This window comes from Sorex araneus, chromosome 1 (genome assembly GCF_027595985.1).
Source record: "Sorex araneus isolate mSorAra2 chromosome 1, mSorAra2.pri, whole genome shotgun sequence".
In the NCBI taxonomy this organism is placed as follows: Eukaryota; Metazoa; Chordata; class Mammalia; order Eulipotyphla; family Soricidae; genus Sorex; species Sorex araneus.
In genome coordinates, this window is record NC_073302.1 from 36,455,385 (window position 1) to 36,467,762 (window position 12,378).

The window sequence follows — 12,378 nt, forward strand, 5'->3', positions numbered from 1 at the left end:
TTGTGTGTGGTGTGTATGTGTGTGGTGTGTGTGGTATGATGTGTTATGTGTGTGGTGTGTATGTGTGTGGTGTGTGTGTAGTGTGTGTGTGTGTGTGTTATAGAACCAGGCCAGGAGGATGCCTATTCCACGCAGGCCCCTCCTTTACAGCTGGGCACTGCCCCTGAGGGCCTGTCCCCCTACCCCTGCCCCCCAGAGGGTCCCTTTCTGTCCAGATCCTCCTCCCACACACCTTTCCACATGGGGCACTGTGTCTCACACCCCACCTACCCCAAGGTACCCTCTGCATGCATCCCTCCATGCCCCCCCTGCCCCCTCGTACCGCCGTCAGAGCCGCAGACACCCAGAGCTTTCTGTTCCTCTAAGGCCCTTTCTTTATTTGGGGGGCAGTGGGGGCTGGGTCATACTGGCTATGCTCGGAGGCTATTTCTGACCCTGTGCATGGGGAGGAGCTTGAGGGCCCAAGGGCAGACCTGGGGCCCCCCCCCCACACTGAGAGCATGAAGCAAGCATTTGCCCTTTGAGCCGTCTCCCCGGCCCTGTGTCCGGGGTCCGAGGACTCTAGAGTCATCAACCATCTGTGAGGTCCCCTAGGCTGGTGGGGTGGGGGTTCGGGGTCGGTGGTGCTGTGCATCCATGGGACAAAGCTGTGTTCTGCAGGCCGGAGCTATAGTACAGCGGGGACTTGCAGGTGGCGACATGGGTTCGATTCCCAGCATTCCATAAGGTTCCCTGAGCACCGCCAGGAGTGACTCCTGAGTGAAGAGCCAGGAAACCATCCCTGACCCCAAGACCAAAAAGAAAACGCTGCCTTCTGCGCAGAGAAAGCGACCCATACGTGACCAGTGGGCCCATCCCCAAAATTCAGTGGGAGCCCGGTTTGGTGGGGACTGGGTGTGCCAGGTCTCTGATCCCTCGAGGGGGATCTCCGGCCCACCCAGTCCTGCTCCTGTCACACCAGGGAGGAGGCTGACCACCTAGCAACAAGCTCCCTTTCCTGCCCATTATCTCTCCCGCCCCCGGCCAGGCTCTCCCCTAACTAATCACACTGGGCTTTAATGACCGGCCTGCTGGGAATAAGCCGAGAGCCAGGACCTCTCGCCGCTCTCCAAGGGATCAGATGTGAGGAGAGGGGCGGAAACCGGATGCAACGGGCTTTGAATCCCTGCAGGCTGGGGGACCTGACGGAAGCACCCGAGCTTTGGTTCCCTCCCGTAGGAGGAGGACAGGCCTGGCCGGCCACGAATGGACATTATGAGCCTGGAACGACAGACTGGCTGGACACAGACGCCAAGACGTAGCTTCAGGAACAATTCCGCATCTCTGCCACTGCCACGGATTCCAGTTTAACTTCCTGTGGTTTGCTCTTCCCTCGTGGCCCATAAAATCAGGGGCCGCCCTCCTAATTCTCACTCGGGGGTTATAAAACACCATGATGAAACAAGGGTGCCTCTGACGACAGACAGACGGTGGATAGCACTCACGGTAACCCAGGAATGAGGTGGGACGGAGCCGAGTCCTAAAAAAGGGAGCAAAGGCAGAAGAACGAGGCTGAACGCAAGGTGTCTGCCCGGGGCTGCAGGGTCGGGGGGAAGCCGGAATGTTGGGAAACGGTCAGTCCCAGAGCAGGCTGGGCTGGCACCCACCTACAACTCTAATCATGGGCCCAAACGGAGTCAGGGGTCACGTGTGCACCGCTGAGACTCTCCTCCCCTCTCTAGGCACCCCTGCACCCTTGCAGACCCTGCACTCTGGAGAACAGTACTGGACGCAGGAATGCAGCAGGTCACGGGGGCGGGGGGGTGGGGGTGGCCTCCAACCTTCCCGCCCCAAGTCTGTGACTTCAGATCGGCCAGACTGGGCGGGAGCAGTAGTCCAGCCAATAGGGCGCTTGCCTGCACGCATGACCCAGGACCTGTCCCTAGCACCCCATTTGGTCTCCGGAGCCTGGTCAGGACTGATGCTCGCGCACAGAGCCAGGAGTAAGCCTTGAGCACAGCTGGGTGTGACACCCTCCCCAGGCATGCAAACAGATCAGCCAGAGTGGCCGGCTCGCTAAGTTATCTATAGCTAGTATCCCATAATACACCGTCCACGGAGCCAGTGTCTTTTTGTTTTTTGGGGGAACCAGCAATGCTCAGGGGTCCCAGGGGTCTCTCCTGGTGATGATACTCGGCCAGCAGAGCTGGCGAGCTGAATGCTTGCGCCCAGCAGTGCCGTGATGCCCAGCTGCCCGGCCCAGGGGTGCGGCGGCGGCAGAGGGAGGGAGGTGTCCTGGGGCCCTGCGCACCCCTGCCCACAGTCCATGCCACCCTGACCCCGACAGAGCTGGGGGTGCTCGGGGGTGAATCCCAAGTCTGTGCTCACGACAGGCGGTGCTGGGGCTCAGGCTTGGTGCCTGGGGCTCGCAAAGCGCATGCCCCAGCTCCTGGCGCCGCCTCCCTGGACACAGGGTCAAAGCTTTCTAGAAATAAAATGCCTCCCGCGGGCTCAGAGAGCGACTCCAAGGGGGAGAGCGGTTCAAACCCCGGCAGGCTGTGTGGCTCCCCGAGCCAGTCAGGTGTGATCCCTGAGCACCGAGTCAGGAGTTAGCTCTGAGCACTGCTGGGGGTGCCCCCCCCAACCAAACCAAAGCAAAATTTAAAACTCCGATCCCATAGGAAAGGTTCGGAATCCAGGCAGGAAAGACCGAAGATAACCAAATGCCGCCAGCCAGGTACGCGTGTCTGGATTCCTTTGGGGGTGGACACGTGGAGGGAACTCAGGGTTCCCCCCCAGCCTCACCCCTTCCCTCAGCCAGTCCCTAAGTCCCGTCTGGCAGGTCCTTCCCCATGACAGGGACCATGGGGGCTGGGCTGGGCTCACACGCTCAGGGCCCTGCCCACCCTGACCCCAGCCCAAGACACCCTGGCAGTATCGAGTGCACACAGAGCCGTCCCCACTTTACCCAGTCTCCAGCCTCACAACCAGCCTGCACAGGAGTCAAGCAGACGGGACCGTGTCCTCTACACAGGCAGGGGGACCAAGACTGAGCGACGGGGACATTCTCCAGCATCCTCCCTTGCTCTCCTCGTCCTATCCTGCTGCCAGCCTGGCTCAGGCCTCACCTCCTCCAGGAAGCCTTCCTGCACTTCGCCCTCTCTCAGGGCTTCCCATCAGACCTGGATGGAGCCAGCGCTGCCTCCTCTCCTATCCCCCCTGGAGGCCTTGGTCCCTCTGGCCACGCCCCTCAGACACAGAGAAACCTGCTAGCATGGAGACCACAGCTGACCAGGGCAGACTGTTCTCCCCCCTGGAAGGAGGAGGGGGAGGCAGAGCAGGACTTGCCTAGGGTGTCGGGGGGTGGCCAGGTGAGATCTTGCTCCCCAAGGACTTGGCTCCCTTCCGGCCACGGGGGCCCCTGGAGTGGACAGTCTTGGCCTCCCGGCCACTGCTCAGGACTCATCTCGGCTCCTCCCGCCTGCCCCAATGGCCAGCTGTGCAGAGGAGGGGCGAGAAGCAGGATCTGGTGGCAGCAGGCGCAAGTCCTCCGCAGGCCAGGCCAACACTGTGGGGGGCAGCCCAGGGACTGGCCACAGGCCACAGAGAATTGGCCACCGGCTGAGCATCTGCGGGGGCCACACCCCGCCCGACACTTCCCATCCACGCTTCCTCACCTGAACAGCCGGCTCCATTATGATGCTGTCTTGAAGGTGGGGGGGAGGGTGGGGGAGAGAGAGATAGAGAGAGAGGGAGGAAGGAAGGGAGGGAGAGAGAGGGAGAGAAAGAGAGGGAGAGGGAGGGAGGAGAGAGAGGGGGAGAGAGGGGGAGAGAGAGGGAGAGAAAGAGAGAGGGAGGGAAAGAGAGAGGGAGGGAAAGAGAGAGGGAGGGAAAGAGAGAGGAGAGAGGAAAGACAGGAGGGGAGAGAGGAGAGAGAGAGGAGAGAGAGGGGAGAGAGGGAGAGAGGGGAAAGAGAGAGGCGAGAGAAGGAAGAGAGGAGAGAGAGAAGGGAGAGGGAGTGAGTGAGTGAGTGAGGGAGGGAGGGAGGGAGGGAGTGAGGGAGGGAGTGAGTGAGTGAGTGAGTGAGGGAGGGAGGGAGGGAGGGAGGGAGGGAGCCAGGCCCTAGGCTCACCCACTGACGGCTGCTGCTGGCAGACGGGTCTCCCAAGTACCCAAACTGGAAAGAAAGGCCCAGTCGGAGGACATGAGACAAGTCCCAAGGGAGCCTGCATGCCTGGCCACCTCCCGTTCGAGGACTCTGAGGGGAAGACTCTGGGGTCCTGGGGCTGCAGTTCACCCTGGCAGTCCCCAGCACTGAGATGTGCACAGCTACGCCCTGCCCTCCCCCCCACCCCCCCGCCACACACACACAACCCAGTGGCCAGTCTCACAGCATCACACCAGAACTGTGGTCCAGGCTGGCCTGCGGCGGCCGCCGGCTCACATGGCACCAGCCCTGCCGCTGCCTCGCTCTCTCTCCTCTGAACGAGACTTAAACATGCTGTGTTCAAGCGGCGGAGAGGCTGAGCGCCCGCCGTTTCCCAGGTGGAAGGAGGAAAGAGGAAGGAGCAGGGGGTGGCGCCAGGGGTGGGTGTGGATCTCACAGGACCCCACCAATCTGACGTGCCAGGGCCTGCCTACCCACATCAGAGCCCGGCTGCTGACCGCATCTCACCGCATAATCATGGCCGATCTCAGATGATCTTTTGTGTGTGTGTGTGTGTGTGTGTGTGTGTGTGTGTGTGTGTGTGTGCAAAAAAGAAAAAAAAAGTGAGGTGTGACCATTATGTGAAGCCCCCCCAAAATAATTTTTTTTGGTGCCAGAGGGCAGAGAGTACTATGGGTAAGACACTTGCCTTGCCCGTGCCCAACTCGGGTTCAATCCCTGGCACCCCAAGGGCCCTCCAAGCTCCACCATGAGTGGTCGCCTGAGCACAGAGCCAGGAGTAAGCCCTGATCAATGCCAGGTGTAGCCTCAAAACAAACAAACAAACAAACAAACAAACAAACAAACAAACAAAAAAGCTGAAAAAATTGTGTCAGACCAGAAGGATAGAACAGGGGTTGAGTTTGCTGTGCATGTGGCCCGCCCTGGTTCAATTCCCAGCCCACTTAATGGTCCCCCGAGTTCCACCAGGAGTGAGTCCTGATCTCAGAGCCAGGAATATTCCCCGGTCACTGCCAGGTGTGGCCTGTATTACTTTAAAAACGGAGTGCACTGATTATGCAGTTAAATATGGAAGGACCCTGAACCCTGCGTTAATAACCACAGGGTTCAAATGTGAGAACCCTGTGCAAGCTGCCAGCCTCTATGGGCCTCAGTTTCCTCATCTGCAAAATGGGGAGAATACAAGAAGCAAAGACTGAAAGCAAACACGCCAAAACAAGTACACGGTTTAGCAGGCGAGGCGACCGCCTTGCTCATGAAAAACTGGGTTGGAATTCCGGCATCCCATATGGTTCCCTGAGCACTTCCTGGTGTGATCCCTGAGCACAGAGCCAGAGTAACCCCGGAGCACCCCTGGGTGTGGCCCAAAAAATAAACCAAAACCAAAACAACAAAACATGTACATTACTTGTCTAGGATGGAGAAACGGGAGAGAAAGATGACAGGTAATTATATTATCACCTCTGTGGGGAAGGGCTCAACAGGCAGCAGCGCGTCGCACAGGGGGGACGCAGGGGTTCCATCCCCGGCACCATAAGGAACAAGCCCCCTGAGCACTGCCCAGGGTGGTCCAACACCCCGACCCTCCACCTCTCTCTCTCTCTCCATATTTGTATATATGTATACTTCATATATACACAGACAAAAGATACGCAATCTCTCTCTCCATCTCTAGATCTACCACTATCACCAAGTCACAGCACTGTAGCACTGTCGTCCCATTGTTCATCGATTTGCTCGAGCGGGCACCAGTAACGTCTCCATTGTGACACTTGTTGTGACTGTTTTTGGCATAGCAAATATGCCACGGGGAGCTTGCCAGGCTCTGCCGTGCACGGGATACTCTCAGTAGCTCACCAGGCTCTCCAAGAGGGACGGAGGAATCGAACCCGGGTCAGAGTACTAATGATAGAAAAAAAGACATACTTCCTTTTCCTTTGCCACGGAGCTCTATTGAGCTAGAATTTATAGACAATATAATACACCCACTCCTTGGGGTAATGAGTCGCGGTACCCATCTTATGGAGTGCTTTGGGGTGCCATGCGTTAGTGTCTGTAAAATCCCAGGTGGGGCCTGCAGCTCCTTGGGGAGTGCTCCCCAGGGTTTGTGAAACAGGAATGCACCGGGCCCTCCTCCTCTTCCTCTCGCTCACCTGCACCCCCATCCCACCCTAGCACCTTGCTCGGTGAGGCCCTGTTCACAGCCATGGTATAACCAGCCTCCTTGCCCCAAGCCCGGACGATTTCAAAGTCTTCCCTCTGGCCCCCCAAGGAATGCCAGGGCCCCGCCCTGCTCAGAAGCACCCCATGGTGGCCCCACAAATGGCATCATCGCCGCGATTTGCGTTTTTCCACCTGTGGCGGCTGCATACATAGTGCTCTGCTGTATCCCACAGTGCCGAACTAATGTATAATCGGAGATTCTGGCAACAATAATAATTTCTTTTCTTTTTTTGCGGGGGCTTTGTTTTGGGGTCACACTCAGCGATGCTCAGAGGTTACCCTTGGCTCTGTGCTCAGGGATTACTCCTGGCGGTGCCTGGGGGACCTACCTAGGATGCTGGGGATCAAACCTGGGTTGATCACATGCAAGGCAAACACCCTACCCGCTGTACTCAGGCCCCAACAATCACCATTTCTCTTGGCATAGTCTGACCAGTGTGTCGTCCTCGCGTGAGCCACTGATGGCACACACCAGCGTGGTGTGGAAACCCCTGTTCTTCTGTGAGACCCTTTCCCAAGAGACTTAACCTCTGAGGACCATTTCCTTCCCCCAAAAAGAGGCAGGGAACCAGGTCCTGCCTGGGCTCAGGGGCATGGTTTGGTGGCGTTGGGGTGGGGGGCGGTGGGGGCTGCCCAGCCATGGGGGACTGTGGCACTACAGACTTGGGAATCCAGGGCACCACCCACCTCTGGGGTCCTGGAATCACAACAGGTGCGTAGCCCCGAGCATTGCAAGGATGATGATGACAACGGGAAAGGAGAAAAACAAGTTTGCATTTGGCTCCAGACTATGGAATAAAGCAAACCTCCCGGTAAAGTGAGTCCCTCGCATGCACACAAATGAACAAAGTGAAAAGATACCCAAAAGCACAGAGTCCACCTGCAGAGAGGGCAGTGTCCCTATCGTATTCAGTGGGAGGGGGGGAGGGACACAATCTTTCCTTGTTTGGGACATATAATATATATAACACCCCATGGAGCTTGGGGGCTACTCCCAGCTCTGTGTAGGGACTGAGGACCACATACATGGTGGTCAGGGCACCTGGATCATGCTGCGCCTGAATCCCTCCATGCTGACTCTCTGCTTGAATAAGCCAGCATGGTCCCCTCTCCCAGCTTCAGTGCAGGAGCCAGCTGCCCTTTCCATGGAACCTTGGAACCTGGAGCAACTTCTGCCATCATCACTCACCTCCGTCAAGCCCCCACGTCACCTTCTCAGGAACCACCCCTATGCTCTATTTAGAACTGCAACTTTAAAACTGCAACCCTTCCCCTCTGCCCAAATCACCTGGACCGTGGGCCCCTCTGGGGCCACCAGCTACTCCACTCATCCTTCACTGTCTGCCTTTTCTCGGACTAAACAGCCAGCTTCTTTAGGGGAGACTTACCGGGGTCTGTGGGTCTGTCAAGGAGAGAAGGACCAGGGCCTGGCACAGACTTTGTAAATGAATGAGAAGCCGATGACTGACTGACTGGAGAGCAGGTAGGGAGAAGCAGGCAGGAAGTCTTCATGGATGCCAGTGATGGACAGTCTCTGCTACTGTTGTGATTTCTATTACAATTTCTATTGCGATTTCATTACGATTACTATTGCATGTCACTGCCATGACTATTGCATTACTATTCTTGTTGCTATTTGTGTGTGTTGGGGGGGGGGGTCTACACCCAGTGATGCTCAGGGATTACTCCTGGCTCTGCACTCAGGAATTACCCCTGGCGGTGCTCAGGGGACCATATGGGATTCTGGGGATGGAACCTGGGTTGACTGCTACCCACTGTCCTATCGCTCCGGCCTCTATTGTTGCTATTTTTAATCCTTTAAGATTTGAAGCTCCCACATCCCTTCTCATACAATTTCCCAATTTCACACCTTCCTGGCCTTGACTGTACCCCACCAATCTCACACTGATGGTCAAAAACACGCTCCTCTTCAACTGGACCTCTTCCGTGTAGGTGGAACCAGATGAAAAGGCCCATTTTTGTAAAGTCAGGAAGGGTCGGTGAATGGTCAGGTCAGGGGATTTCATCCATGTGTTTCGCACACAGCCGTCCAGCCTAAACCCAGCCGCTGGCCCAGTCAGCAGTTGGTCTCCAGTGAGCCCACCTGATTCTGGCCCTTCCGACTGGGGTGATGGCGCAGCACCTCCAAAGTGCCACAGATGCACTGCGCAGAGGCTTCAAATAATACACAGAGGGACCCTCTGAATTATTTTCTGGTCCAGAAGAAAGCTGTCTCCTGGTAATAAAAACGGGCCAGCGAAAGAGCTCAAAGGGCTACAGTGCAGGCCTGGCATGAGCAAGGCGGGGCGCTCAATCCTGGTATGGCATGTCCCCTCCCACCCCCAAGCCCCCAACCAACCCCAGCCCTGCTGGTGTAGCTCACATGACATGGAATCACTGGCCTGAACTGCGAGGCCGCAAATGCGGTCACACAACATCTCATACCTCACACCACTCGTATTCCAAGAGTAGTGCACCACATTTGATGAGGTTTAAAGTAGAAGGCAACCAATCTTAGAGGGAAATATACTTACACAAATATACATATAATATATATAACTACAATATATATCACAAGGCTCACCTTTAACAACATGTTAGTAATCTCTTATAGAAGGGCTTAATGGGGAGCCAGAGCGATGGCACAGCGGATAGGGTGTTTGCCTTGCACACGGCTGACCCAGGTTCGATTCCCAGCATCCCATATGGTCCCCGAGCACCGCCAGGAGTAATTCCTGAGTGCATGAGCCAGGAGTAAGCCCTGTGCATCGCCAAGTATGACCCAAAAAGAAAAAAAAAAAAAAGAAGAAGAAGGGCTTAATGGCCCCTGGATGAATAATACAACAACAACCTTCACACCCTTTCCTTTAAGGAAAGTTTTTTGGAGCATTTTCAATGACTTATTCATAACAAACAATGCAAAATAAATTATTTTGGTTCTGCTTTGGGGCAGGGGTTGGGGTTCGGGATGGAAACATCTAAAATATGATGGTGGGAAGGTGTCGTGGTGGTGGGATTGGTGTTCGAATATTAAATGGAATCAAATATTGTGAACTACTTTATAAAAATAAAATAAAATAAAATAAAAATCCCCGGCCTGAAGGGAAAGCCTCAATCCTCAGGCCCAGCCCCGGGTCAACCCCCATGATATGGGGCATAGTTGCTCCCACCCCTGAGACCCTCAAAAAATATTAAACCAAACCCATATTTGACAGCAACTGAGGCTATTTTTGGAAATAGGAAATGGTTAGGTCCCTTCCCAGAGAACCACGACTAGCTGCCTCTAAGGATGGAGGCCAGAGGCGGGATGGTTGCTTGGTTATCACTGCCTTTGTTCTCGGATTCTTCTTTTGGGTGGTGGTAAGGGGTGGGGGTGAGTGATAACTGGTGGTGGCAGGAATCAAACTGCAATCAGTCACATGCAAGGCAAGTGCCTTAACCCCTACACTATCTCTCTGGTTCTTCTCACAAAGCTTTTCGTTACAGATTTGCTAGGGCTAGATACGGGGCATCAGAGTGAAAGTCATCGGGGACTGCACGTAGTAGGTTCCCCCCCCTCCCATTTCACAGGTGGGAAAATCGAGGGGGAGGGCACCGTCCTAAGGCCAGAGAGTAGAGGACAGAAAGAGCTCGTCCTGGAATCCATGTCTCTTTTAGCTCCCTGGCCCTTCTGGTCCACACTGCTTCTTGGCTGGCCAGACCCCAGTACCACCAGCGACCGGCCTCTGACGTCTGAGGCTCTGCTTCTCAAATGAAATGTTTCTTAAGCTTTAGCTTAATCAACCCAGAGCTTCTTGACAATAAGCCAAGTTAACAGGACTATTTTCTTTCTCTTTCTCTCTAGTTACTTCCTCCGAGTAAAGTCCTCAGAGCAGAAGTTGAGGGGCAAAGGGTGGCTATTATCATTTTCTTGCACCTTTGTAACTGGCAGTCAAATCGCTCTGCAAGATCATTATCCTGCCCACACAGAGCTCTCTTCCTTCCACACGTATGTCTGCGATTTCTATAGGAAAACACAGACACACTGCTTTCATTGACACGCGCATGTGTTTCTAAACAAACAAATCTGTTCTTGGGAGTCAGGATCCCCAGGGCTGGAAGGCTGGCGGACTGTGTGACCTCTGGCAAGTCACCTCTCCTCCCGAGAGGGGTGATGCCTATCTGTCCACGGAGCGGGTGGACGGGAGGGTTTCTTAAGATCCCTTTGAGTATGGACATTCCACAGTCCTCCGGTGCATTTTTTAAAAGTGATTAGACAGGATGACTTTTTTTTTTTTTTGTAATTAGAAAATGCCCCGCTCCTAGTCAATGGGCGCCCCCCCTCCCCAGGGCCCTGTGCTCCCAGGAAAGCGGGGCCCCGGGTGAGACATCGGCAGCAATGCCGGGACACTCAGGCTACACTTAAGCCCCTGCACAGGGGCTGCACTTATACTTGGCTTGCTTTCGCCAGGGGATAATAATACTCATCTGTGGTCTAACTCCAAGGTCGGTGCAGCTTCCTCACCCGCACCCCACCCCTGAGGGCAAAAGGCGAGGTCCAGGTTGCTGTACTTCACCCCGAAAACCCCAGCAGTGCAGTCAAAGGCAGTTCACCCCAGCAAGCGCTTCCCCCGTGGGGTCTCTGCCCGCCTGCTTTTGATGACCTGTGAGTGAGTGTGTGAGTGTGTGTGTGTGTGTGTGTGTGTGTGTGTTTGAAGCGAGTGTTTGAGTGTGTGTGCAAATGTGTGTGTTTGTGTTTGAGTGTAAAGCGAGTGTGTGAAGCGAGAGTGTCTGAGTTTGTGAAGCGAGTGCGTGTGTGTGTGTGTGTGTGTGTGTATGTGTTTGTGTATCCCTCCCTTTTCTTTGGTTGTGAGTGAGCTCTGGATGAGGGGCAGGTCCCGACAGGGACAAGAGAGCCTAAGAAGGCCCAGATGGTTCTCAGAAGACTCCCTCTAGCAGGGTAGGAGGGGCCGGGGAGAGGCCCCCTGGGCTGGAAGGGCGCAGAGAGGACCCTCTCTGGCCCCACCTCCCAGCCAGCCAGCCAGCCCCGGCCCTCCCTGGGCCAGTGCAGATGGCTGGGGGACCCAGCCCCGCGCCCTGGCCCCGAGACTGCTGGACGCAGACTTCCCGGCGGAGGTCAGCCGTTGTCCGCCCTGCCTGGGGCGGGCGCGGTCCCCGCGGCAGGCTGTGCACAGCGGCCGGGCCGGCACACCCCGGGGCCGGCGGCTCCCTCCCGGCGGGCCACACGTGTGCTTGGCGCTGCCGCCTGCCTGCCTCTGCGGGGGTGCTCCCACGCGGCCCCCCCGGGTCCAGGTGCGTGCATGCATGTATGCATGTGTGCGTCTGCTGCAGGCCCCCCAGGTGGCAGACTGACCGCCTCACCCCGCGTGCCCAGGCGGGCGCGGCAGGGAGGGAGACCTGGGTGGGGGCTGGGGGAGGTCTCCCCGCCAGCGAGCTGAAGCCCGGGAGGACCCCTGCCAGAAGGGACACGGCCCCGTGGGGGCACCCAAGCCGCACAGAGGCGGCGGTGGGGTGTGTGGGTGTGTGGAAAGCGCTCCTCCGCGCCCGCGACAGCGGCCTCCGAGCAAGATCAGAGCCGGCGGAACCCCGGCACCTCGGGGCGTCTCCTCCCCGCAGGCGAGGGGAAACTGAGGCCCAGAGCGGTCACGCAGCATCCCTGCAGGGGCGCGCGCGCGCACACACACACACACACACACACACACACACACACACACACACACACACGCACCCGGCGCGGGGCCGCCCTACCTTGGTGACGGCCGCGCAGGTGGCGCTGGCGCTGGCCGCGGCGTCCGGCTCCCGCTCCGCGCTGCCCGCCGAGTCCCCGCGCCCCGCAGGCGCACGGGCGGGGCCGGGGGCGGGGGCCGGGCTGGCCCCGCCCGCGCGCCCACGGCTCCCCGCGGGCCACCCCGCCCGGCCCCGCCTGGCCTCCTCCCGGCCCTTGTCCCCGCGCCCACCTCGCGGGAGCGGCGGCGCCGGGGGGCCGTGTCCCCCGCCCGGAGCCCGGC

At 57.3% G+C, this 12,378-nt stretch overlaps 1 protein-coding gene across 1 annotated transcript in view; it reads right to left on the reverse strand.

The window, feature by feature from the left end:
* CORO2A (coronin 2A) overlaps window positions 1-12,247 on the reverse strand; it is a 63,635-nt gene extending 51,388 nt beyond the window's left edge. The window contains exon 1 of the mRNA XM_055135446.1: window positions 12,119-12,247. The gene's annotated coding sequence lies outside the window, so the exon portion shown is untranslated. The remainder of the gene's footprint in view (window positions 1-12,118) is intronic.
* Between the last annotated feature and the right edge of the window lie 131 nt (window positions 12,248-12,378).